Source organism: Chelonia mydas, chromosome 2, assembly GCF_015237465.2.
Source record: "Chelonia mydas isolate rCheMyd1 chromosome 2, rCheMyd1.pri.v2, whole genome shotgun sequence".
In the NCBI taxonomy this organism is placed as follows: Eukaryota; Metazoa; Chordata; order Testudines; family Cheloniidae; genus Chelonia; species Chelonia mydas.
The window spans coordinates 163258000-163283489 of NC_057850.1; the positions used below are offsets into that span (position 1 = coordinate 163258000).

At 41.2% G+C, this 25490-nt stretch overlaps 1 long non-coding RNA gene across 1 annotated transcript in view; it reads left to right on the top strand.

Moving 5' to 3' along the window:
- The window catches only part of LOC122464631, an 81003-nt gene extending 56137 nt beyond the window's left edge, over window positions 1-24866 (top strand). Inside the window, exons 2-5 of the long non-coding RNA XR_006288831.1 lie at window positions 4574-4816; window positions 11118-11478; window positions 24485-24620; window positions 24723-24866. This is a non-coding gene — a long non-coding RNA (uncharacterized LOC122464631). The remainder of the gene's footprint in view (window positions 1-4573; window positions 4817-11117; window positions 11479-24484; window positions 24621-24722) is intronic.
- The last annotated feature ends 624 nt before the right edge of the window (window positions 24867-25490 follow it).

The following is a 25490-nucleotide window of genomic DNA, read 5'->3' on the forward strand; positions in this document are numbered from 1 at the left end:
TTGTTCTCCTTTAATCCACTAGATGTATTTTATGTGTAAATTCTTGTTGCCTATTGATCACAGTTCTGTTAGTGTCCAGGTAAGTGAACTCCCCAGAACAGAGACTTTAGGCTGTATCCAGCTCTCAGCTACACTGGTGTTAATCTAAAGCAACTCCATTAATATCAAATGAGTTATTCCAGGTTTACACAATGTAACTGAGAGCAGAATTGCCCTCTTTGTCTCTTTACTTGTTTGTGAAGCCCCTAGCAAACTTTGGATACAATATAAATTATCATAAAAGAGTGATTTTTCTCTTAATATTTGTTCCACGATTTTACTGAGGATTCTGGTCAGACTTACTGGGTGGTAATTGCCAGGTTCAGTCTTCTTTCTTATTTTGAAGATCTGTACCACATTTTACTTTTTCCATTCCTTTGGTAGATTGCATTCTTTTGGTGTCTTCCCAGTATTCACTTTTAAAAACAATGGTCAGTTATTTAGTTATTCTTTTGGCAAACTAGAATTCAGATCCACCAGATCTGCTGACACATATGTAAAAAGAAAAGGAGTACTAGTCGCACCTTAGAGACTAACAAATTTATTAATAAATTTGTTAGTCTCTAAGGTGCCACAAGTACTCCTTTTCTTTTTGCGAATACAGACTAACACGGCTGCTACTCTGAAACCTGACGTATATGTGTTCTAGTTTTTCAATTATTTCCTCCTGTTTTTTTTATCAGTAACTATTTATCTTTAGACCTCTCAATATATTTTTCAAGGGAGGATGGAGAATGGATTCCTGGGTCTAGTTCATCTGAGACAATAAAGATCAGAATGAGGTTACAATCTAAGTTTTTGTTCACCCAGGAGAAGTTTGTCTCTCTGTTATGGTGTCCTGGCCCTTTAAGTTAGTGTGACCAGGAGAAGCCTTGTAGATTGGGAAGGACAAGGCTCCCTGCTCCCCTGGCCAGCATGGACAGGTGTTGGGGTTATTAGACCCATCTTGGAAAGATCACTTGGGTGGGTGACTCAAAAGGCAGCTCCATTCTCAAGCCCAATCAGGGGAGCTGCTGGGAGGAAGAAATCAGCCAGACCCCAGTCCTAGGAAGGATGGCTGTGCCACCCCTAAATTTGAGTGATGAGTTATAGGCCAGGGAGGTGAGAACTTAAATCCACAGTCCCCTGAACTTAATAGTAGAAGAGTTTGTAGGCCTGGAAGGCCAGGACTTAAAAGGACATAGTCCCTAGAAGGAGAGCTGTGGAGCCCTGAACGTAAGGGGTAAAGGTGGGTTCTTTTGGAAACCAGCTGGTTCTTAATAAATTAGACCACAAGAGAGGGGAAAGACTTTGTGTTTGAGTTATTTTTGGAACCTCAGAAGGAAACTGAGACAGGGTGCTCATAGAGTGACCCTAGGCCATGAGCAAGTGCCCTGGGATGGCACCTGTCTTACAGCCTCCTTTTTGATTATTTTTAGTTTTTAGTTTCACTTTTTAGTTGACTAGAGCCAATTCTAACACTTTGACAGAACAACATCAATCTAGACCATCTTGTCTTGCAGTTAAGTCCTTTCTGCTGCAAGCCACAGTATAAATAGGAACTAAAAGACTAGGAAAATCCTGATATCCCAGAATAAGTATGGTCATTTCCATCAGGTTTTCTGCATGGAGTGGCACATTATGGAGTACTTCTTTGTTGTTAGAGAGTCCATCCACTCCACCATCTGCTTCCACTTCCCATGTTCTTCTTGACTACTACATCCTGTGTTTGTGAGGACCAGATTCACCAACACAATTTGGCTGCTTTGTGCCACTCTGGTGAGGCAATGCAACCATAAACCCAGTGTAGTGTTTTCCCGATTATGTCAAATGTATGGCCACTTTGTGTCACCTGAGCGTTCTGATTAATCTGGCCGGTGCATATGTGTAACCTTGCATACATCGTGGTAATGGTCATATGCAGAATTATGGAACCTTGTGATACATTTATATATCAAGAAATTTTGACCCCTTCATCTGCCCACTAATATGACTAATATTTGTACAGCCTGCCCCAGTACCATTTACTCCTTCTCCCCCAAGTGTAGAATGTCCTGGAGAGGAAACATTATGTCCTGTATTAGTTATGTCTACAGCTTCTGTAGACATAATGCCACATATTTAATATCTGATATCTTGTGCCCCTTCAGGACGAGGGACAGGCACTCTTTACAATTAGAAAGGGAAAACGCGCAGCTTGTCATGGAGGAGGGTACAGCACTCTCACTTCCAGCCCTTGAAGGGCTAGAAATATTGAATTTTACAGTCATTGCACTTTAGGTCTAGAAATGCTATCTATCCTGGCTCATTTTTAGAGGTTGGACTGATGGTAATTGAAGCATTTGAGTTTGCAAGGCTTTCAGGGCTGTCAGTGTTTAAAGCATCACCCACTTCTCTTGTTTGGGTTGGTTTGTAATTGTGTAGCAGTTGCTGATACTCAAATAGGGAGGTTAGGTGTGGAAAGATTGAGAGGAACAGGTAGACCATCTCTGCATCCAGGGGATCCTTGAAGTCTTCCATTGCTTAGTTGGTGAGAGCTAGGTAGGGCCAGCATGAAGAGTTCTGGAGGAAGGACCCTCTATTATTGATGGGGTCAGAAGAGAAAAAGCAGTAAAAGTCAAGGTAAAGCTACTATAAGGAGGCTTATATGACAGCTTTCCATGTCTGAGGAGCTGCAAAAGCCCTTTGCTGATGGTATTTAAAAGACTAGTTGAATCACCCAAACTTGAAAATAATGTGGCTTTGTTTCCTGGTGTATAAAAAAAGACAAAAAAAAATTTATTATGAAGTAGTAAAAATTAATATGAAAAAAGCAGAGAGAGTTCAGAAATTGCATGCTTACTTTTAGCCATTTTAAACTCTGAAAAAAGAACTAGATAAGTTCATGGAGGGTAGGTCCACCAATGGCCATTAGCCAGGATGGACAGGGATAGTGTCCCTAACCTGTTTGCCAGAAGCTGGGAATGGGCGACGGGGATGGATCACTTGATGATTACCTGTTCCGTACATTCCCTCTGTGGCATCTGGTATTGGCCTCTGTCAGAAGACTGGATACTGGGCTAGATGGACCTTTGGTCTGACACAGTATGGCTGTTCCTATGTTCTGAAAAAACCCAAAAGGCTACTTTGCAAAACAGCGAATGAGGCTAATTAGCATATGGATATAAATGTTGTTACTATAACAAGCCATTTGTGGAATGGTAGACAGTAGCTTAGGAAATAAAGATCCACTTTTCTACAAGGAGCTTTTAAAGAACTTCAAAGTTGTGCAGTGCAAAGTAGATGTCATCAATGCTCAGTAAGTTGTGTGCATTTTCCATAAGGTTCTTCTAATTAAAGAAGCAGTGGCTAGGGATTCAGGACACCATCTTTCCCTCTTACAGTATTTTTGTGGTGGGTTGCGTGAACAACAAGTTAGTATGTATACTTCATGGCTTTGAAATCTGAGTGTGATAATCTATCGAGCTTTAATCTGTTTGTTTTGTCTGTCATGCTTTTTATAACACTTAGCATTCAGATAGGGTTTGATCCTCTCACTAGTTTTTCTTTGGTCCAGTTTGACTTCTGTGGAGTTACTAATGATTGAATGGGTGTAAATGTCAGAGGACTTATCTGAATTATCTAAAATTATTTTCTGAAAGAAGTATTGGGGCACGTGTTTGAATTATTTGCCTCAGAAGGAAGGGAAACATTTGGTGTGTTTGTAGTTGGGTGTTATAATTTTTCAGTAAAAATATATTGAGGCATTTAATAAGTTTGTTTGTCAAGAGGCTCTGCCTCCTTCTTACTTATAGATAAATAAGAACATTTTTATTCAAATAGAGAAAACGTTTCCCCTTCTTTCATCTTCCTTTTTATTAGAACATGCACCCCTAGGTATGAAATTTATCACAGGCTAAGTGGCACATTTTTGGGGGGAGCCCCTTGATAAAGCATCGGTAGTGTATCTTTAGATAATATCCAGATAATGATAGGAGTTCTCGAGATATCTAGAAATGCTAGAGAACATAATTTTCTATCTATTATACTCAGCCGTTAAACAACTTTTAACTGTACAGAATGATTAAAAAATGTTAAGGGACGCACAACTACATTTTATATGCAAGGATTAGTTATTGCATTTTTTGAGGCAGTCAATGACCTAATAGGTGTCAGATGAGAAGAGACTACAGATACCTCATGATTCTCAAGAAATGTATTTAAAATGAAATCTTTGGTCACAAGTGAGAATCCTCAATGCACAAAAGGAACATGGGGATGTTGGGTCGAGAGGAAGAGGTTGGAAGAAAGACATAGAGATCATTGCCGGCTCCGCAGCCAAAGGTAGGAACAACAACTGTGAGAAAGCTATGCCAAAGCCCATGTGTTGGCATCTCCACTTGGCACTGTGGTAACTAAGATTAAACTAATCAAAATTCATTGCAGTGTCAGGGAATGTATTAATCTTAATGATAAACTAATTGATTTGAACAATTTCCCACTCTTTTATTATAGATTTTCCAACTCCCTGCTTCCCGGAATCTTTATATAATTCCATTTGCTATTCTCTTTGCAGACTGCACCACAAGAAGAGTTTGAACAAAATGTTAATGCTAGAACCAGTTGATTTATGATAATGACCTTCCTGCATATTGAAGTTGAAAGCCTACTCCTGGAACATTGTTGTGCTCACCAAGCTATTAAAGACGGTGTTGGATTAGCAAAATTTAGATACAGTAATATTGCATGGAGCCATGAATAAAACACCACATATTACAGCAAAACCCAGTAAAATTTTGCTCTTTCCCTTCATTCAAAGGTAAATCCCATTCTTCTGGTTTTGCTGATGGCAGTGCACCTGTTTTTACCATAAGTGGAAATGAAACTCAAGCATAATGCTACTGAGGAGGTGGGGGACAAGGGAATGCAGAATGCTAAAGGGGAAATCTTAGATACTCATTTTCATGAGTATCATGCACATGAGCAGTTAGGTTCTTTACAATCAGATAATTTAGAGGAAGGACAAGGGCCGCATTAAATACACAAGACAAATAGGAGTATCTTCCACTTAACGGCCCTAGGACTTCACTCACTCATGTGCTGCCCATAATATAACAGAGTGTCAAAGTTCAGGGCAACTGCAACTGTATTGCCCCTCCGTGGTCCAGCAAGGGAACCTATTTTCAGGTGTCCAGGTCCTCAGTTGTTGCCTCTCTTGGGTGAACACATGCCTTCCTCTCCCTTCTGGCTGGGACAGTTTCAGGCTGCACGGTTCCTTGCCTACACTGTGTTATCCCCAGCAGAGAGAGGCTGCCTATGCCAAACGTGCTTGCTTTCTCCTTAGAGACAATTAACATGTGTAATTCCTACAGTTATGAGGTACCACACAGCACTTCCCGTGCTTTATTCTTGAGGTAAAACAACATACAGAAAAAACATATTCAAACCAATAAAAGCACCTACATGAATGCTAATAAGCTTACCAGAATTAACCCCAACCCTAACATTGGCTTTTGCTGGAGCAGTCCTTCAAATCCCCACCCTAGGGGATTCCTGGAAGTTCATCACAACTTCAGCTCAGAACAAGCACCAAATCTTTTGGGGTCTTAGTAGGTCCAGTCCTTCCAACCATACCCTAAGGATTAGGGCCCTCCTTGAACCTATTTAAAACAGCTATTCAAAAACCCTTTCATTGTTTGTCCCTAGAGAATCAAATTTGAACTAGTATATGCAGACCTCACAAGAGGGCAGCTTCTTTCAAAACGTTACAACCTAAGTGAATTTGTCTATTCATCCCCTCTTGTTCTCCTATTGATCCTTCCTGTGGAAGGAGACATAACAATTCCACAATAACAAATACATAGTTGCATTTTTAATACAATGTATCTCAAAGGTATTAACCTTAATTCAATAAGGTATTACTTAATTGAGTAAACTTTATCTCAATTCCATTAGATATGGTTCAGAATATTACAGGATATTGTCAGCCTGTCTCACAGGTTCCCATAAAAATTCTCTTCCTTCCCCTTCCCATCCCTTAACCTATACTACGTTCCATATACTGGTCACAGGGCATATGTGCATGTGCTCACAGGACTCGGTTTAGCAAAACACTTAAGCCTGAGTTCAAATTCCTTGGACTTCACATGCTTAAGTACAGTGCTGAATCAGGGCCATGGGGTGGGGTACAAGGATCTATTAACTTGTTCTCTCACTTAAATAAAAATGCTATCCCATAACCAACACCATTTTGACAAACAAACTTATATTGGAAAAGCCTTTGCTTTGTAACTAAAAATATGCTGAGTATATTTATAGTTTAGCTGTGTTAAATTTATGTAATTTTATATGGAGGAAGGAATGGAGACAGAGGACCTTTTAGTGTGTCAGAGAGGTTCTTTTGGGTTTTTTGACACTTCATGTACTAGGTATTATTCCTTAGTTAAAAAATAGGCTCTCAGAAACAGTTTTTGTGAGCCTCTGAGGGCTGGCATGTTTTTTAGGATCATTTAACAGTATTCAGAGAAGAGGATGAACTCCGGTTGAAGGCAGAATTTAATGTCTGCCTCCCCCATGCCACCTCAGGTGCATCACTAACTTGACTGGACTGTTTGTGAAGGACCAGTACCGACTGCAGTGTGAAAAACAGGGCCTGGGTGCATGCCTTGCCGCTGAAGATGGATTTGAGATACAAATAGCTTTATATTGGACAATGAGAACATTCACTGGCAAACACTATGCAACATTTTGAGACTGTAAAAATGAGGTGGCAATGGCTTTGTCAGGCTAGGTTCAGAGAAGATATTGCTGAGGGGAGAACAGCTAATAAATTATAGGCCATATTTAGGCAGGGTGAATTGGGTGGAGAATAAAGAACATAATGTTATTTCAACTTTAACTTCACGTTATTAATATAGGGCATAATTTTTCAAAAGCACTCAGTGTTGGCCTAACTCTCCTTCCAAAGAAGTCAATGGGTGTTTTATCATTAGCTTCAAAGGGAACTAATCTAATCTAATTCTGAGTGCTTTTGAATATCACACCTAGTTTGAATTTTGCATGGTACTTAAAACAAAGTTTATATAGTGGTTTCATCTTTAAAACATACTTAAATATGAAATATGCATGGCTTCTGCAGCTCCTATTGAAGTCACGGGCTATTAGCAGTAATGAGCCCAGCTGCCGGTGGGGGAATGAAAGCTGTTGGTATTCCACACTTATCAAGATCACAACATTCACTGGAGCATGTATTTGTTATCCCTGTTTTTATTAGTAGGAAAACAGAGGCAGAATGCTTAAGTGATTTGGCCACGGTTGCAGAACCAGGACTAGATAGTTCCTGAGTCTTGAGCTCAGACTCTGCCTTTTTGCCAAATAACTAATATAAGTTGATTTTCAAAAGCAGACTTTTTTTTTGGTGTGGGACACCTCAGCTGGTCCCTTAACAGAACTTAAATTGCCATCTGCCTGTTGACCTTTTTGCCCCGTTGACTGTGGGCTGCTCCTCACCCACTCATAAATGCGCTATGCACACAGCAGCATAAAATCTGCCATTAGGTCCATGTAACACTGCTGTTTGTAGCTTTTCCAGTGTGTGATTTGAATAGTTCCATGGTTCCCCTCACAAAAAGATTTTTTTTTTTGGAGTGGATTACATTTTATTTCTTCTTCTTGGGCCTACTTAATCTTCTTTGCTGCACATAGGATTTTTATTTTTTTATTTTTCCACTGGCAGTCACTTTGGCCTTCTCTGGACCTATTTAAATTTGTTCACACACCCAATGGAGGTGAAGGGGAGATGAAAAATGTTGTTTGAATAGTTTGTAAATGTTTCTGTCTTCTTTGCTTAAAATTCCTGTTGGTATCTTGCCTTTGTAAATAGAGCAGTTATTTTCAGTCCAAAACTACTCTTTATGATGATCATGCTGCCCTGAATGTGAGAAACTAGAAGAGGTGCGTCTCTCTGAGGAAATTCACAGTTGAGACCAGAAGGGATCATCTAGTCTGACCTCCTGTATAACATAGGCCATAGAATTTCACCCAGTTATTGAAACCAATAACTTGTGTTTGACAAAAGCATATCTTAAATTAAGGAGCATAAGCGTAAATGAAAGAGTTTGGAAGGAATTGTTGTATCCTCTGTTCTGGCATTCTGATACCTGCAGTGTTGTAGCTAATGGTGAAGAAGAGTCCAGGTAAACTAATGATTGTCTACTCTAATGAATCTAATGTGCTGATCATAGGATGGGATGAAAGGGGCATAGTACAAAGAAACTAGAGACCTCATCAGCCTCTTTTGCCACCATTTTTAATAATAATAATAATAATAATAATAATAATATATAACACTTCAGCCCTGGTATAACTTTGATTTTAATAATAAAGTAATAATAAAAATAATTGATACATAAAATTAATACCTCACTTTTACATAGCACTTTTTAATCCATAGATCTTAAAACACATTTCCAAGGAGATAAGTAGCAACATCCCCATTTTACAGATGGGGAAACTGAGCCACAGGAAGGTGAAGTAGCTTGCCGAAGGACACCCAGCATATCAGTGGCAGAGCTGTGAATTGAGCCCAGGTTTCCTGAGTTCCACTTTAGTGTCCTATCTTTTAATAGGCCACATTATGGTTTAAGGAAAGGGGAAAGAGATTGAAATTTTACCTGTGAAATTTTCTTTGTGAAACTTCAAAAGAACTATATTAATTTTCATGAAATTTTGCTCAGCACTCTTCTCATTTTGGCACTTGTCTTGACTTTTTATTTTGCTTTAAGAAAAAAAAATTGTTATGTGATTAAGAACCAAGACAATGCTCAAGGTGGCCAACCAGTTCTTATTTGGTATGAAGAACGTTTTTGTGACTAAGCACTGATTTGGGACTAAGGAGACCTGGGTTCTGTCTTCTGCTTGGCCACAACTTACTGTGTGACCTTAAGCAAGTCATGTGGTCGATCTGTGTCCCTATTCCCCATCTTTAAATTGGAACAAGAATAAAATTTCCTTTCTTCTACCCTTTGGCTATCATGGCTATTTAGAAGTCTTCAGGGCAGGGACTCTGTTAATATGTTTATCTATGCTTAGGACTATGTTTATCTATGCTTAGGACAGTGGGGCCCTGATTTTACATGAGCCCTGTAAATACTACTGTTCTTATTTAACAAAACTCAGCTCAGTCTTCTAACAAAACGTATGCCATTCTATACAATTAGAGTATGGCCCATCCCAGGCACTGTTCGGAACCTGCTGCCCAAACTCTCCCCCCCACCCCTGAAATCGACTGGCTTGACTCATTGGGAGGTGAGCAGGAGGATGCTGGAGGGGAGCTCTCCCCTGAAAGCCAGAATCTTTTTCTGACTCAGGACTCTGACAATGGCCAGCTGGAAAGCCAGCCCTCTTCCTGCCCTGCAACAATAGAGTTTGATTCCTGTTCTGCATCAGCTAAGCCCAAGTCTCAGTCAGAAACTCAGGCCAAGACTGAAGAGTCAGATCCTCTGGAGTGAACTTTGGCACGTAAATAACTGTCTTTATAATGTATTATTGTGGTTGGCAGATGTGGGCTAGGAGTCCGCACCTCCCTCCCACCCTACCCCTTTTGCTGCTTCAAAATGGCACCACCAGCATGGCACAGTCACAGTCTGCCCTCCTCCCATGGCAAATTCAATTTTTAAAAAAGCATTCATTTGTGAAAAATTCAACAGAATATAAAGACACTGCTTACAGGAAAAGAAAATTGGTTAGTTTTTGTAATTTACATGACGTTTAAGTACACATTGCAAGCCCAGTCAAGACACAAACAATACTCTTCCCTGCTGAGGTACAAATGCCCTGTAACATGCATTGTAGTTGATAATCATTATTGGTCTGCCCTCTGACTTTTTGAATACTACCGTTCTCTCCTCCTAGTCATCCACCTCAGTGTAACATCATCAAGAGTCAGGGCAGTCTAAAGGGGATAACATAAGGACTGCCATACTGGTTCAGACCAGGTGCCTCAGAGGGAATGAACAGAACAGCAATCATCAAGTGATCCATTCCCTGTTTCTCATTCCCAGCTTCTGGCAAACATAGGGCTAGGGACACCATCCCTGCCCATCCTGGCTAAAAGCCAATGATGAACCTATCCTTCATGAACTTATCTAGTTCTTTTTTGAACCTGTTATAGTCTTGACCTTCACAACATCATCTGGCAAAGAGTTCCACAGGTTGACTGTGTGTTGTGTGAAGAAATATTTCCTTTTGTTTGTTTTAAACCTGCTGCCTACTAATTTCATTTGGTGACCCCTAGTTCTTGTGTTATGAGAAGAGTAAATAACACTTCCTTATTTACTTTCTCAACACTAGTCATGATTTTATAGTCCTCTGTCATATCCCCCCTAGTCGTCTCTTTTCCAAGCTGAAAAGTCCCAGTCTTCTTCATACAGCAGCTGTTCCATATCCCTAATAATTTTTGTTGCCCTTTTCTGAACTTTTTCCAATTCCAATATATCTTTTTTGAGATGGGGCAACCACATCTGCATGCAGTATTCAAGATGTGGGCATACCATGGATTTATATAGAGGCAATATGATATTTTGTCATATTATTTATCCCTTACTTAATGATTCCCAATGTTCTGTTCACTTTTTTGACTGCCGCTGCACATCGAGTGGATGTTTTCGGAGAACTATCCACAATGACTCCAAGATCTCTTTCCTGGGTGGTAACAGCTAATTTAGACCCCATTATTTTATATGTCTAGTTGGGATGTAGAGAGGATTACTATCCAGCTTGCTGTCTAGCTCCCGCATAACTCTCCCTTTATACTTCTGACACCTTGGTGGCACCTCCAGCGCATAAACCAAACTGCAAAAACAAACCTGGAACATAGCTCCAACCACCCTATCGCATCTGTAACACTTGAAAGCAGGCAAAGATGACTGAAATCCAAATACAGCTAGCACCTTCCGTACATGCAGACCACTTAGCGTCTCTGAGATTACCTGTGAGAATAGGCATCTCAGGGAGGTAAAGGCACATACACGTAGTTTTTAAGGTTTGTTTGGTTTTTTTTGCTATACCAACGTATCTGGGATGTGAACAATAAATGACTGTTCTTTCCCCTATTCCCACAGCCACAGCACTTGCAACAGCCAAACCATCAAGGACAGGGTCTCTGAACTGCTGACAGGTTGGCCAACCTGAGGGGCAGAAAAAAGAAGACTTGGGCTGAGACATTTGCAGAACTCATGACAGAGTCGCTGTGGAATACCAGGCTGGCTGAGAGACTGGATATGAGGACCCAGAGGGAGAAAGTAAACCAGCTCAGGGAAATGGCCAAGGACAGGGTCACAGTGGCCAGAGAAAGTGTGGCAGTGGCCAACAGCAGCATCACCATGGCAAAGGAGAGCACGGAAAAAGACAGAGAGATGTGAAGGCAACTCAGGGACACTGTCCTGAGCCAAAATGCCCTCCTGCAAAATATGTTCCTGCTAGGTCAGCAGTCCCTGCAGTCCCATAATTTGTTTGTTAAATGTATTTCCAGATACAAAAATATTTTCCTATTGTTTTCATTAAAACTTTATTGGATTTTTATTGTTCTACCATGATAAATCTATTTATAACACACCCATTATGGGTCATCATGGCATTTAACACAGAAAATCCTTTAAATAAAGCTGAAATAATTCATAGGGTTTTACAGTTGAACATAGGGAACATTAAACTTTAACCAGCCACACACCATACCTCTGTGCTCATAACACTCCCTCTCCTGCGGTTAACATGTTTAGGCATGGAACTCAAAATATGAACAATAAGCATCCCTGACAGCATTCCCCTTTGTATTTGTGCCCTGAACGGGATGCCTTGCTGGCTGCTTGAACCTCCGAGCAAGACTCTGCAGCTTCCTACCTATCAGTGAGGCTTTCCCCTTTGCTCTCAGACATTGTGAAAAACACATGCAGTTATAAAGCTTGGAATGTTTTTTTTCTGGAACTTCCAACCTAGTCCATAAACAGTGCCAGTCACTTTTCAGACAGCCAAATGCACACTTCACTACCATTCTGCAACTACTCAGGTGATAGTTAAAATGTTAAGAACATAAGTAATGGCTATGCAGGATCAGACATATGGTCTATCTAGCCACGTATCCTGTCTTCCAACAGGGGCTAGTGCCAGAAACTTCAAAGGGAATGAACAGAACAGGGCAATTGTCAAATGATCCATCCCCTGTAGTCTAATCCCAGCTTCTGGCAGTCAGAGGTTTAGGGAGACCTTGAGCATGTGAAGAAGTACTTTCTATTTTCCTCAGTAGGACTTGACTTCCAATTTTTAAAGGATGTCTTTTTGCCTCTCACTTCCTCTTTTACTTTGCTGTTTAGCCATGCTGCATTTTTTTGGTCCTTTTACTGTTTTTTTTTATTTGGGGGTACACATTTAGTTTGAGCCTTGATTAGGGTGATTTTAAAATATTTCCATGCAGTTTGCAGGCATTTCACTCTTGTAACTTTTCCTTTTCATTTCCATTTAACTAGCTTTCTCATTTTTGTGTAGTTCACTTCTTGGACCAGATCCTGGCTCCACTTAGGACTAAATCAAGCATTGTCTCTACCTTTTGAGGTTCCAGGATTATCTGCTTCAAGCAGCAGTCATTAATGTCTAGACAATTTATCAGCATCCAGTCTTGAGGTGACATATACCCAGTCAATATGGGGATACTTGAAATCCCCCATTATTACTGAGTTTTCTGTTTCTGTAGCCTCTCACGTCATCCTCAGCATTTCACAGTCACCATCACCATCCTTGTCGGTGGTACATTCCTACTGCTATACTCTTGTTATTTAAGCATGGAATTTCTAACTGTATTTTATAGCACAGTTTGATTCATTTAAGATTTTTACTATATTTGACTCTATACTTTCTTTCATGTCTATTGCCACTTCCCCACCACCACAACCTACTCTCATTCCTATATATATTTTGTATCCAGTTATTACCGTGTCCCACTGATTAACATTGTTCCTCCAATTTTCTGTGATGCCTATTATATCAATATTCTCATTTAATACCAGGCACTCCAGTTCACCCATCTGAGTTTTATATAGCTCACCAAAAGTCTGAAGGGGGGATGGGGATTTCTCTTTATATATACTGTAATGAGTAATCTCTTTGTAATGTTGCCTAATGCGCTTTAACATAGTACTGTTTCAAACAGTGGCTCTCAACCTTTCTAGACTACTGTACCCCTTTCAGCAGTCCGATTTATCTTGTGCACCCCAAATGTCACCTCGCTTAAAAATGACTTGCTTACAAACTCAGACATAAAAATACAGAAGTGTCACAGAACACTGTTACTGAAAAATTGCTTACTTTCTCATTTTTACCATATTATAAAATAAATTAATTGGAATATAAATGTTGTACTTACATTTCAGTGTACAGAATGGTATAAATAAGTCATTGTCTGTATGAAATCTTAGTTTGCGCTGACTTTGCTAGTGCTTTTTATGTAGACTGTTGTAAAACTAGGCAAGTATCTAGTTGACTTGTTGTACCCCCGGAAGACCTTTGCGTACCCCAAGGGGAACACGTACCCCTGGTTGAGAATCACGGCACTAGGGATTTTTTAGTGCACACCATCTGGTTTGCACAGACCAATTAATGTGCAACATGTTAGCATGCTTTGGAAATCACATTCCCATAGTCTGTTACTGCTGCATGAGACAAGCTCTTAGACACAAGTAACTTTTTCGGGTGGTTTTCTGGTGTTTATTGGATAGGCACTAGTTTCACTTTTTTTGTATCGGAAGTGTTTCGACTGTGTTTATCAGTTAAGACCGAAAATCAGAAGCCCTAAAAACACTTCAGCTTTATATGCGATTATATATGAGAACAGCTCAGGCCTATGTGTATCAATATGCTATATCTGGCTTTGAGAAAAGGAAATCAGAACATTTAAAGTGGAGGGCCATCCACATACTGCTAACTCTGCAGAGCATAACTTTCATCACGGCCTCATCATAACCTCTGTATCCAGGTAACATTTGAGTGTTTGCATTGCTGTTAATTGATTTTATTTATACTGCATCCAAAAGAGTGCACTTGGCTCTTTAATATTCAACAGGATCCATGATAGGGTGTCTTAAACCAGAGAGCTCTTGAGTAGAGAAAAAGCAATAGCAGAGTACTACACTCTAGAATCTTTCTGAGAGCAAGGAGTGAAGCCACAGCAGAACAGTACCCTGTCAAGAGCCCAAACATGAATAAAATAATTGATTGCGAGTTCTTCTGTTCTTTGAAAAAAGCCTGGCATCTTACTTTTTGTTATTCACTAATGAGAAGATGAGTCATAGATCTACAACAATATAGTCTCTTTTCCCAGGTTTGAAACTAAACTGATAGGGATCTGCAAAACTCAGAGTGGCATGGATTGTTCCATAATTACTAACCTTTTCCCATCTCCCCACTCTCCCAAAGGTTAATAGTAAGGCTGTGTTAGTAAGAAAGAGGCACAAGTTACACTGACTTAGGCATATAGGATTTAAATGGATGGTGTCCCTTATTGCTGAAAAACACTGAACGTGCCAGAGGTCGTGTGCAAGTTCAGGGAGCATTTTTTAAACAGTTCTCCCCCTCCCCCCTATTTTTAAACAAGGAAATTTTTAAAAATGGAACTTTGATTTTGAAATTGACAAATTCTGGTTTTGAAATATTCTGATTGCAAAACTATTCCCTCCCCTCAACCTCACCATGCAACAAAAATAAATTGGCTGGTGATTGCTGAAGGAAAAGCTTCAAATATGAGACAGTGCTCAAGGCAGCTGTCTTCGTCTGGTTTTAGCAAATTTGAAACACCATCCTTTACGACAGAGGTTTAAAAGGCATCTTAGTACTAAAAGCAAAAAATGGTTGTCATTGGCTGTCATGACCTTTAAGGGGTTAATCAGGTTCAGCCACCCCTGGGTCAGCTCAGCTGCCTCCTCTGGATGATATTGATCAGCTGGGTTAGGTTAATTTGTGGGCTTTGCTGGGAGGAAGCTGTGTGGATTGTACATAAGGCTGAGAGAGCTTAGGTGGTAAGAGAAGAGCTACAAGGTGCATGGCGGCGCACAAAGGAAGCCTGGCTGCCTGCCCACCCACCCTGGGTCTGGAGCTGGAGCTGAGTTAGGGCAGACCCTGAAAGTCAGATGGCTGTGCCTGGTGGAAAGCAGGTGCCCACTGTGTGTTGACTAAGTTTGGACTCTGAGAGAGGAAGAAGCCCAAGAGTCCACCAAAAAAGGACTCAACGTTGAGCCCAGGAGTGATGGGAGACTATTTTGGCTTACGCTGAATATGAAGATTGTTTTGTTGGTCTCTTTGTTTACACCTCCATCCCTCCACCCCCAAACAGGACAGAGTTGAATGTGACTTGGCCAGGGGGTCAAATCAACAGAACAGTCCACCTGAGCCAAAGAGGGAAACAGAGCAGAGTTGTTGGAATGCCAACTCTTGTTGGGAGGGGGCATTCAGGTGATGAGTTCCCCCAAGACAGACAGACAGACACACTGATCTTCTGTCTCTTAATTAGTGGAGGTCCTAAATACTTGAGGGGGAAAAATCATGCTTTAACCACCATTCTTATATATCTTGAAGCACCATGCTGATTCACCATCAGTAACGGGGAAAAGCCATTGTAAAAGAACTGGGTCACAAGGACAGAAGAGGGAACAAAATAATCATCTCTTCCCCTCACCTCTTGCCCCCTCACTCTCTGTCTCCTGAGCTCATGTTCCTCAGTAATCTCCATGTTTGCTCTCAATCATGCTGGAAAGGAAGGAATTGATTGGTGGATGTGTACAGTTATGGATTCACTGGCAATACCCTTGCCCTATTGAAAAGTCCCCTTTACTTGGGACTGCAGTTGAAACCCCCTGTGAAGTCTTGCCTTCTTGCTCAGTGGCGCTTCTTCCGAGCTCTTCCACTGCCCTTACTTGAGCTGGAAGATCTGGCTCCAAGTACCTTTGTTGGTGGGAGGAGGGCTGTAAATGTAAGCTGACCCAATTAAGCAAAGACATTGAGTCCTCTGGCAAGAAATTGGTAAGGAATGAGTTTTAAGGTTCACACAGCTCTAATTACTGCCACATGGCCAGATTACGTGCAGAACAGCAAAACAAAAAGTGAAAACAAAACTGCAGCAGTGTTGTGGTATCTCTCTTGGGCAGGGTACTGCATCAGTGTCACAGTAAGAGCTTTTTTCAGTGCTTTCCTCCCCCCGCCCCCAAGTTAGTCTTCAGCTTGTTGTAGAACAGACTGTGAAGGAGACTTTACTAACCACAATTATTATCAAATCAGCAAGCTGACAAAACAGCTTGCCTAGAACATTAGCCATCTCTGAAAATTAGAGCTGAATTCTTAAGTGCAGGATGTCTTTGGAAAATGTCCAAACTTGAAATGGCCACAAGACATTAGCGATGCTCAGAGACCCAGCTACAGTGCTTCTCAGCTTGGTGGCTTAAATCCATTAGACACGCTTAGACATCTGCTTGTTTTAATAACCCTTTCACCCTTTTTCATGAGGCTTGAAGTCCATTAGTAATGGTCAAAATGAGGATTAAGAAACCCATTCCACATCTGTTATTCCAGACAGCTGAAAAATGAACTTACAGATATGTTCTTCACTCTTTCCTAAAGAAATCTGTTAAACTTTTTATCATTCAGATTCTGATTTGTTTATGGATTGGTGCCATTTGTCAGTTGGATGAAATATAATTAGTTTATGTATATATTTGTCTACATAGTCACTGTACTGCCAATGTCTAACTCATTGGCTTGTAAAAAACACTTGGTTACATTTTTCAAGAATGCACTGAATTAACTGTCATTTCCTCCACTCGATCTCCAAATTCAAGTGACCTATATTTTTCAGCATTGTGACAATAAAATTCTGTGGCACAATACTCCTTTTAATCTAGCTCAGATGGTGCACAAAAGTTATCAGGAACTTTGCACAGCCAAATAATGTAATGTCTCCTCATTGCCAGATCTAGCATTGTGGAAATGTGTAGTCCAACTACCAGAATTAGATGACCATAAGCAATTTAGGTAAGGTTTTCAGTTCCCAGCCAAACCTAATTATCCACAAAGGTGAAATTAATGGATGTAACTGAGTCAATGAACTTGGAAGGATAAACAAATTAGGTCAGGAATCACAATCTTTTCTGAAGTTGCTATGTTGACTTAATTGCAGCAACAATGAATATTCATATGCTGCAAAGATTCTGTGTTTTTTGGCAATGCAGATGTCAACATACAGTTGCAAATGTGTGCACAAGTTGACATCTATAAATAGAAAACTTAAGCTGTTGAAATATACAAAGTTGAAAGTCTTTCATATTTGATGTCAATGTGTTCCAATCTTTTGTTAAATGCAAAGGACTTACCCAGATACAAATTTTATTAATCCAGATACAGATAGTAGAGGTATCAAAGGAGAAAGTAGTTAAGGACATTGAGGTCAATGGTAATTGGGACAAAATACAACATGGCTTTACAAAAGGGAGATCATGTCAAACCAACGTGATCTCCTTCTTTGAGAAGGTAACAGATTTTTTAGACAAAGGAAACTCAGTGGATCTAGTTTACCTCGATTTCAGTAAGGCATTTGATGTGGTTCCACATGGGGAATTATTAGCTAAATTGGAAAAGATGGGGATCAATATGAAAATTGAAAGGTGGATAAGGAACTGGTTAAAGGGGAGACTACAACAGGTCACGCTGAAAGGTGAACTGTCAGGCTGCAAGGAGGTTACTAGTGGAGTTCCTCAGGGATTGGTTTTGGGACCAATCTTATTTAATCTTTTTATTACTGACCTTGGCACAAAAAGTGGGAATGTGCTAATAAAGTTTGCGGATGACACAAAGCTGGGAGGTATTGCCAATACAGAGAAGGACCAGGATATCACACAGGAAGATCTAGATGACCTTGTAAACTGGAGTAATAGTAATAGGATGAAATTTAATAGTGAAAAGTGCAAGGTCATGCATTTAGGGATTAATAACAAGAATTTTTGCTATAAACTGGGGATGCATCACTTGGAAGTAACAGGGGAGAAGAAGGACCTTGGAGTATTGGTTGATCACAGGATGACTATGAGCCGCCAATGTGATATGGTCGTGAAAAAAGCTAATGTGGTCTTGGGATGCATCAAGCGAGGTATTTCCTGTAGAGATAAGGAGGTGTTAGTACTATGTTAGTGTTATGGTGAGACCTCATTTGGAATATTGTGTGCAGTTCTGGTCTCCCATGTTTAAGAAAGAAGAATTCAAACTGGAACAGGTACAGAGAAGGGCTACTAGGGTGATCTGAGGAATGGAAAACCTGTCTTATGAAAGGAGACTCAAGAGCTTGGCTTGTTTAGCTTAACCAAAAGACAACTGAGGGGAGATATGATTGCTCTCTGTAAATATATCAGAGGGTTAAATACCACGGAGGAAGAAGAATTAATTAAGCTCAGTACCAATGTGGACACAAGAACAAATGAATGTAAACTGGCCATCAGGAAGTTTAGACTTTAAATTAGATGAAGGTTTCTAACCATCAGAGGAGTAAAGTTCTGGAACAGCCTTCCAAGGGAAGCAGTGGGGGCAAAAGACTAAGCTTGATAAGTTTATGGAAGGGATGATATGATGGGATAGCCTAATTTTGGCAATTAATTGATCTTCAGCTATTAGCGGTAGATATGCTCAATGGCCTGTGATGGGATGGTAGATGGGGTGGGATCTGAGTTACTACAGATAATTCTTTCCTGGGTATCCGGCTGGTGAGTCTTGCCCACATGCTCAGGGTTTAGCTGGTCGCCATATTTGGGGTCGGGAAGGAATTTTCCTCCAGGACAGAATGGCAGAGATCCTGGGGTTTTTTTTTTTGCCTTCCTCTGCAGCGTGGGGCACGGGTCACTTGCTGGAGGATTCTCTGCACCTCGAAGTCTTTAAACCACGATTTGGGGACTTCAATAGCTCAGACATAGGTTAGGGGTTTGTTACAGGCGTGGGTGGGTGAGATTCTGTGGCCTGCGTTGTGCAGGAGGTCAAACTAGACGATCATAACGGTCCCTTCTGACCTTAAAGTCTATGATTCTATGATACAAAGAGACGTTATACGTTATGGGGATGATAGCCGAATCTTTGGTGACTACAATAGGACACAGAGTTGGATTCTGATCTCCATTGCATTGTTCTGGCACAGATATAACTCCACTGACTGGAGTGGAATTATTCCTGGTTCACAAGAGCAAATGGAAGTGTGAACAGAATCAGGTCCATTTATCATTTTTTTTTGGCATCCACTAATACCCCTCTTTCTCCTAGAGTGTCGTTACATATTTTATTTTATTTCTGTCTCTGACTGCTTTCCTTGTGATCCAGGATTTCTTTGCATTTCCCTAGGGCTCTTTCTGTACATTGTTCCTCTCTGCCTAGTTTATTGGTGTCAAATTTACTTTAAAAAAGGTAATTGGGCTACTCAGAAGACTTTTCATTACCAGGGAATAGATTCACTCGATGCTTCTTTTACAGGGAGATTTGTCAAGACTTTCCAACATGTTCATGTCTGACAGGCTTAGAAGTCTTTACTGTATTTCTATCTGACAGTTCCTGGTTTGGATGGATATTTTCACATGACTAATCACATAATTGTGAACCGCCCTGCTTGCTCAATAATAAGTCTACTTGAAAAACTCTCAGTAGTAGGATTTAGCTTTTCATATCTATCATCTCCTTACATTATATAGACTCCCTTTTCTGAACTTTCAGGAACTGCTCACTTCAGGAATGCCTCCAGATTGGAAAATGGGTTAATATTTACTTCATAATTTTGCTCTGATGATAATCCATTAAGAGTCTGGAACAGTGGAGTGATATGAAATAATGTAGAGAGGTGGTTGAAATGTTTTCAAGTAGCTAGTAAATAATTCTTCAAGAGTGTGTCAGTGTGTATCCTATGGTAGGTGTGCATATTTGTTATGTGCATGTGATTGGAATCTTTTGTACTGCCACATCTGTTGGAGCAATGCATATACCCTGTGTCTCCTTGTGCTGGCAGTTTCTAAATCTGCAGGTTTCAAGTCTGGCCCTTCCTGCAATGGATTAATTCCATTGTAAGACGGACATGGCATATGCCTCTTCTGTTTAGGAGATACCCATATATCAGATAGGTACTTGATCTGCTGGTCATTTTCATTGAGGATGTGCAAATTATGAGATACCCAGATGAAACTTCATGCACTGCAGTGATCTACGAATGGCTCTTCAGATCTGAAGAAGACAGGCATCAGAAGTCAGGAACCAACTTTGTCAAGCACCCTGACTAGCGGACACTCAATGCTGAAGACCAATGGAGAAAAGACCTGACACTAACATTTTCACCTCTGGCACTGAAACCAGCAACATCAGCACTGAAATCAATGCCAACATGTCTGGTAATGAAGCTTGGCACTGGGATAGTGTCCCCCACAAACGTAGATGTAGATACTCTAGATGGAGCTCAGTGCCTTCCTGGAGGGACAGACCATATGACCCCAAACCCTTTGGGCAGGAAACCACTAAGCCCACACCGCACTGTGGCACCTAGTAACAACTTCATAGCACTGACCCTGCTATCAGCTAAACATCCTTTGACATTAACATCTGCAACCAACCCAAGGCCATCTGGTGTTACCCTGGAAGAATTGGAAATGGCTTTAGTACTGGGACACCTTCTGGTGCTGGTGCAGATCCCAGAATGAAGGATACTTTGGTGCCTATACAGATATACACCTATGCATTCTTGCCTTCCTCAAGCAGAGAACACTCTCTCCTGAGATCCATGGCTGACACTGTAGACAGACTAGCTGGCTCTATAGGGCTCAGCCATTATCACATCAGGAATGGCACTGGACTGGTTAGTATGAGATAAGCCAGCCATATCTATATGTCATGATGCTGTGGCCCTATTTAAATTATTATGGTCTGCCCTCATTGGGCATCCATGTCTACCTGTACCTGGATGACTAGCTTATCAGTGAAGCTGGTGCCAGTAGGAGGATGCAACAGTCCCAATTAGGACACCTTGTGACCTATGAGAAGTTGACTGTCATACTGTCACCTATGATAGAGTTCGTAGGAGCCAAGATAGACTCTCAATCAGCAAGAGCTTATCTCCCAGAGCACAGCTTCTGATCTCACCAACCAATGACAAATGACCTACAATCAAAGCTGATGTTGTGCATGTCTGGGGCTACTAGGCATGTATGTACATGATACCTCTTGTATGTATGTGACACCACTTGTCAGATTCCATCTGTAACCTTTATAACTATGGCTGGGGTTGCTGTACTCCCCATCCTACCATCACATGAAAAAGAGTCGCAGTGCTGCCCCAAGTCCTCTGAGAACTCACTTTGTGGCTGGTCCCTGAGAACGTGCGAAAGATGATTCCTTTCTGTGCTCCCTCCTCAGCGGTGACACACACAACTTAAGGATTGCTTGGGATGCCCACCTAAACCATCTTGATTTGAAGCTATATATGAACATCCTGGACCCCACAAAGCTGTGATGGATTATATAAACAAGCAAGGAGATGATCAGTCATCCTTTCTCTTCTATGAAGCTACCAGCTGTAGACTTGGTGTCATTCCCATGCAGCATTCCCTTTTCATAAGCCAGCAACAACCTGATAGACTTGTAAAGCAAGCATGCAACAACCAGCCACTGCAAAAGTTCATTATAGAACCAATATGCCAATGTGTGACTCCACAATAGAGCTATTCCCCACAAAAGACAACAAATGTCCAAACTTCTGCTCCAAAGAGTTTTTCATCTGATGAATTTCTATTACAGTGTTTGCTAAGATTTTTATGTGCCTTTCACCTGATTGCTAGGGAAATCAAATAGCCGAGGTCAGAGGGGATGGGTCCACATTAATCCTGACAGCTCCCTATTGGCCTAGACAATTCTGTCTGTTGGTCCTCTTGCAAATGTCCTTCCAGCTTCCCATCTATCTCCTGATCTGAGTAGACATGATATCTCAGAACCAAAGTTAGATATTGCACTCAGACCTGCAATCATTGCCCCTGACTGCTTGGATGTAGGCTGGTTGAGCGATGCAACCTTGTCGGGTGCTCTTTTAGCTATATGAATAACTCTTTATACCGTAAAAAAATAGACAGAGGAAGTAGTTTTTCACCCATATTATTGCCCATCAGAGTGATATAATGCCTGGTGTATCATCATTTTCTAACATTCAGGGACCAAGATTTGTGAAAATAGGAGTCTAAAGTTAGACTCCCAAACCCAAAAGTAGGCATGTTAATAAGTGGACTTACTTTCAAAAGTGCTGAGCCCCAGTAATTGCCACAGAAGTTAGTCACAGCTGCTGAGTACTTAGAACATTTGAACATCAGGACACTTAAATGCCTAAATATGAGTTGAGGAGCTTAACTTCAGACTCATATTTTGGAAAATCTTTGTCAAGAGCAGAGGTGATGATGGGGTAGGTTGCAAACTAAGGGAAACTGGTGAAGTTTGTTTCTAGAGGGTATCTGAAAACAAAATAAACATTTACTGTTCATGGCACCAATTAGCAAAGTATGTGCCTAACTTTAAACACATGAGCACTGAATGTGCCTAAGTTTCTTACTAAAAAATCAGAGCCTACTTGCATGATCACTTGTGGTGGATGAAGTTCAAAGAGGTTCCAAAAGCTGAGATACTTTTCTGAAACTTATTAGAAGAATTATCTTAACCTCAAGTCTGGAAGAGTTGCCCGTACTGAAAGTCTTATGAGAACAGGATATCTCTTGAAACATCCTGTACTGTACTATTACTTCCAGTCCATTCCAGCTGGAGCCAGGAAGTGCAGAGCACGCCAAAAATAAAAATAATAAAAGTGACTGAGAAGTTATCTGAACTCTTTTGAATCCCAACAGGTTTGATGCAGGTTTTGGATATAAGATCAGGTTGCTTCTTACTTTATTTCAGTCAATTCATACATTTCCATTTAGAACAAAATAATAAATAGTTTACTGGAAGTGACAGTTAAAGAAAATAAACAATAAAAGGTATTCATTTTCCCTTCTGCCACAATGTTCGTTCCTCATGTTGCAATGTATACTTGTAAGGAGGGCAGTGGTTTGAATCATTACAGACCAGCCCATATTTCCACATCAGCCAATTTCTGTGCCTGGTCAATAGCTAGATCTGGGACAAAGGTTGAATTAGTTAGTCACTTTTCCCCCCAAGACAGTGCAACATCATCAGGTAGGGTTGCCAGGCATCCGGTTTTCAACTGGAATGTCTGGTCAAAAAGGGACCCTGGCAGGCCATTAAAAATCTGGTTGGTGGTGCAGCAGGGCCTAAGGTAGGCCCCCTGGTTCCACGTGGCTCCCGGAAGTGGCCGGCATGTCCCTGTGGCCCCTAAGCACAGTGGCAGCCAGGGAGGCTCAGCACACTGCCCCCACCCTGAGTGCCAGCTCCACATCTCCCCTTGGCCGGGAACCACAGCCAATGGGAGCTGTGTGGAGGCAGTGCCCATGGGCAGCATGCACCACGCAGAGTCCCCTAGTCATCCCTGCACCTAGGAGCTGGACTCCTTACCGCCACTGCACCGCTACCTGAGAGCCGCCTGAGGTAAGCACCACCCAGCTGGAGCCCGCACCCCCCACCCTCTTCCGCACCCCAACCCCCTGCCCCAGCCCTGAGCCCACTCCTGCAATCTGAACCCCTTGGCTCCAGCCCAGAGCCTGCACCCCCAGCTGAAGCCCTCACCCGCTCCCACACTCAGACCCCCCTCCCGCACTCTGAACCCCTCATTTCTGGCCAGACCTCAAAGCTCACACCCCACAACTGGAGTCCTGACCCGCTCCTGCACCCCAACCTCCTGCCCCAGCCCAGTGAAAGTGAGTGAGAGTGGGGGAGAGCGAGCAATGGGGGGGGTGGAGTGAGTGGGGGCAGGGTCTCGGAGAAGGGGCAGGGCGGGGCAAGGGCATTCGGTTTTGTTTGATTAGAAAGTTGGCAACCCTATCATCAGGCTGAATCCCCATAGACACCACCAACAAATTTTGCCACTCTGTCTATTTTTATTTCATACTGAATATTGTGCTGATGGCACATTCAGTCTTGTTATATAAGACTGCCCTTGATGTCCATTTCAGTCCATCAGTGACACATCTGTGTAATATCTATGGACAGTTTGACTTGTAATATAATTGTTTTCAGGGTGTGTATCACTGATTTTGTATTAGGCAAGCAGCCGTAAGCATCCATTTATCTCTCTCACTCTTTCCTTCCTTGCTCTTTGATAGAGGTAATCAAAATCCCTCATACACATAGGGTGAAATCCTGGCCCCAATGAAGTTAATGGCAAAACTCCTATTGACTACAATGGGGTGAGAATTATACCCATAGTTTGTAACTTAAGTAAAAGAAAAATAAGGTATCACCATAATTCAAAACTCTACTATATTCTTTCTCTCTTTGTCTCTACTAGAAGGCATTTAGAAGAAAACAACACTGCAACATAAACAGCACCATCTCAGATTCCTCACATAGTTATGAAGATGAAACGATTGAAGCTGACACCCCGCCGCCTCCAGGCAAGACTGAGGTGATCCCATTAGGAGGAGGTAAGTGCCTTGAGGAATATGTCCTTCATAACATTCTCCACTACTGAGGGCATTTGCCCTCAGATGACACTGGTCTTAACCCACAACTTTTGGATTTTTCAGTGTTAGTGGTGGTTTCGGTCCTCCAATATCATTTGTGACTGGCCAGAAGACTGACCCCTGCTTTTCAGATGCAGACTGACAGGAGAGATAGTATTTTACTACTATGTGAAGGCAGCTTTCTGATAAAGATAATGTTTTCTCTGACTTGTGTATCCTGAATAAGCTTTCTCATTGTGATTTTTATTTGGTTTAAGTGAAATAAGGATTTCAAACTTTTTGTTGAGTGCCTTAGCATTAGATTCAAAGAGCTTAGTCTGTTTAGCTAAATGAAGAGAAAGTTAAGAGGTGACTTGACTGTGGTCTATAAGTATCTATATGGGAAATGAATATTTAATTATGGGCTCTTCAGTCTAGCAGAGAGAAATATAACAAGATCTAATGTCTGGGACTTGAAGCTAGACACATTTGGACTGGAAATAAGGTGTAAACTTTTAATGGTGAGAGGAATTAACTATTGGGACAATTTATGAAGGGTGCATTCTCCATCACTGACAATTTTTAAATCAAAATTGGGTGTTTTTCTAAAAGATGTGCTCTAGGGATTATTTTGGGGAAGTTCTATGGCCTGTGTTATGGAGGAGGTCAAGCTAGATGATCACAGTGGTCCCTTCTGGCCTTGTAATCTATGAAAATGGGTAGGAAAAGTTTTCCCTGTCTTTATTTTTAGGGTCAGGTAGAGGGACATGTGAATTTAAAAGAATAACTAGTAGTCTATGCACTGTTTTAAAGGTTGAGGATGCTGGTTGACTATTAATAAAAAAATAATAT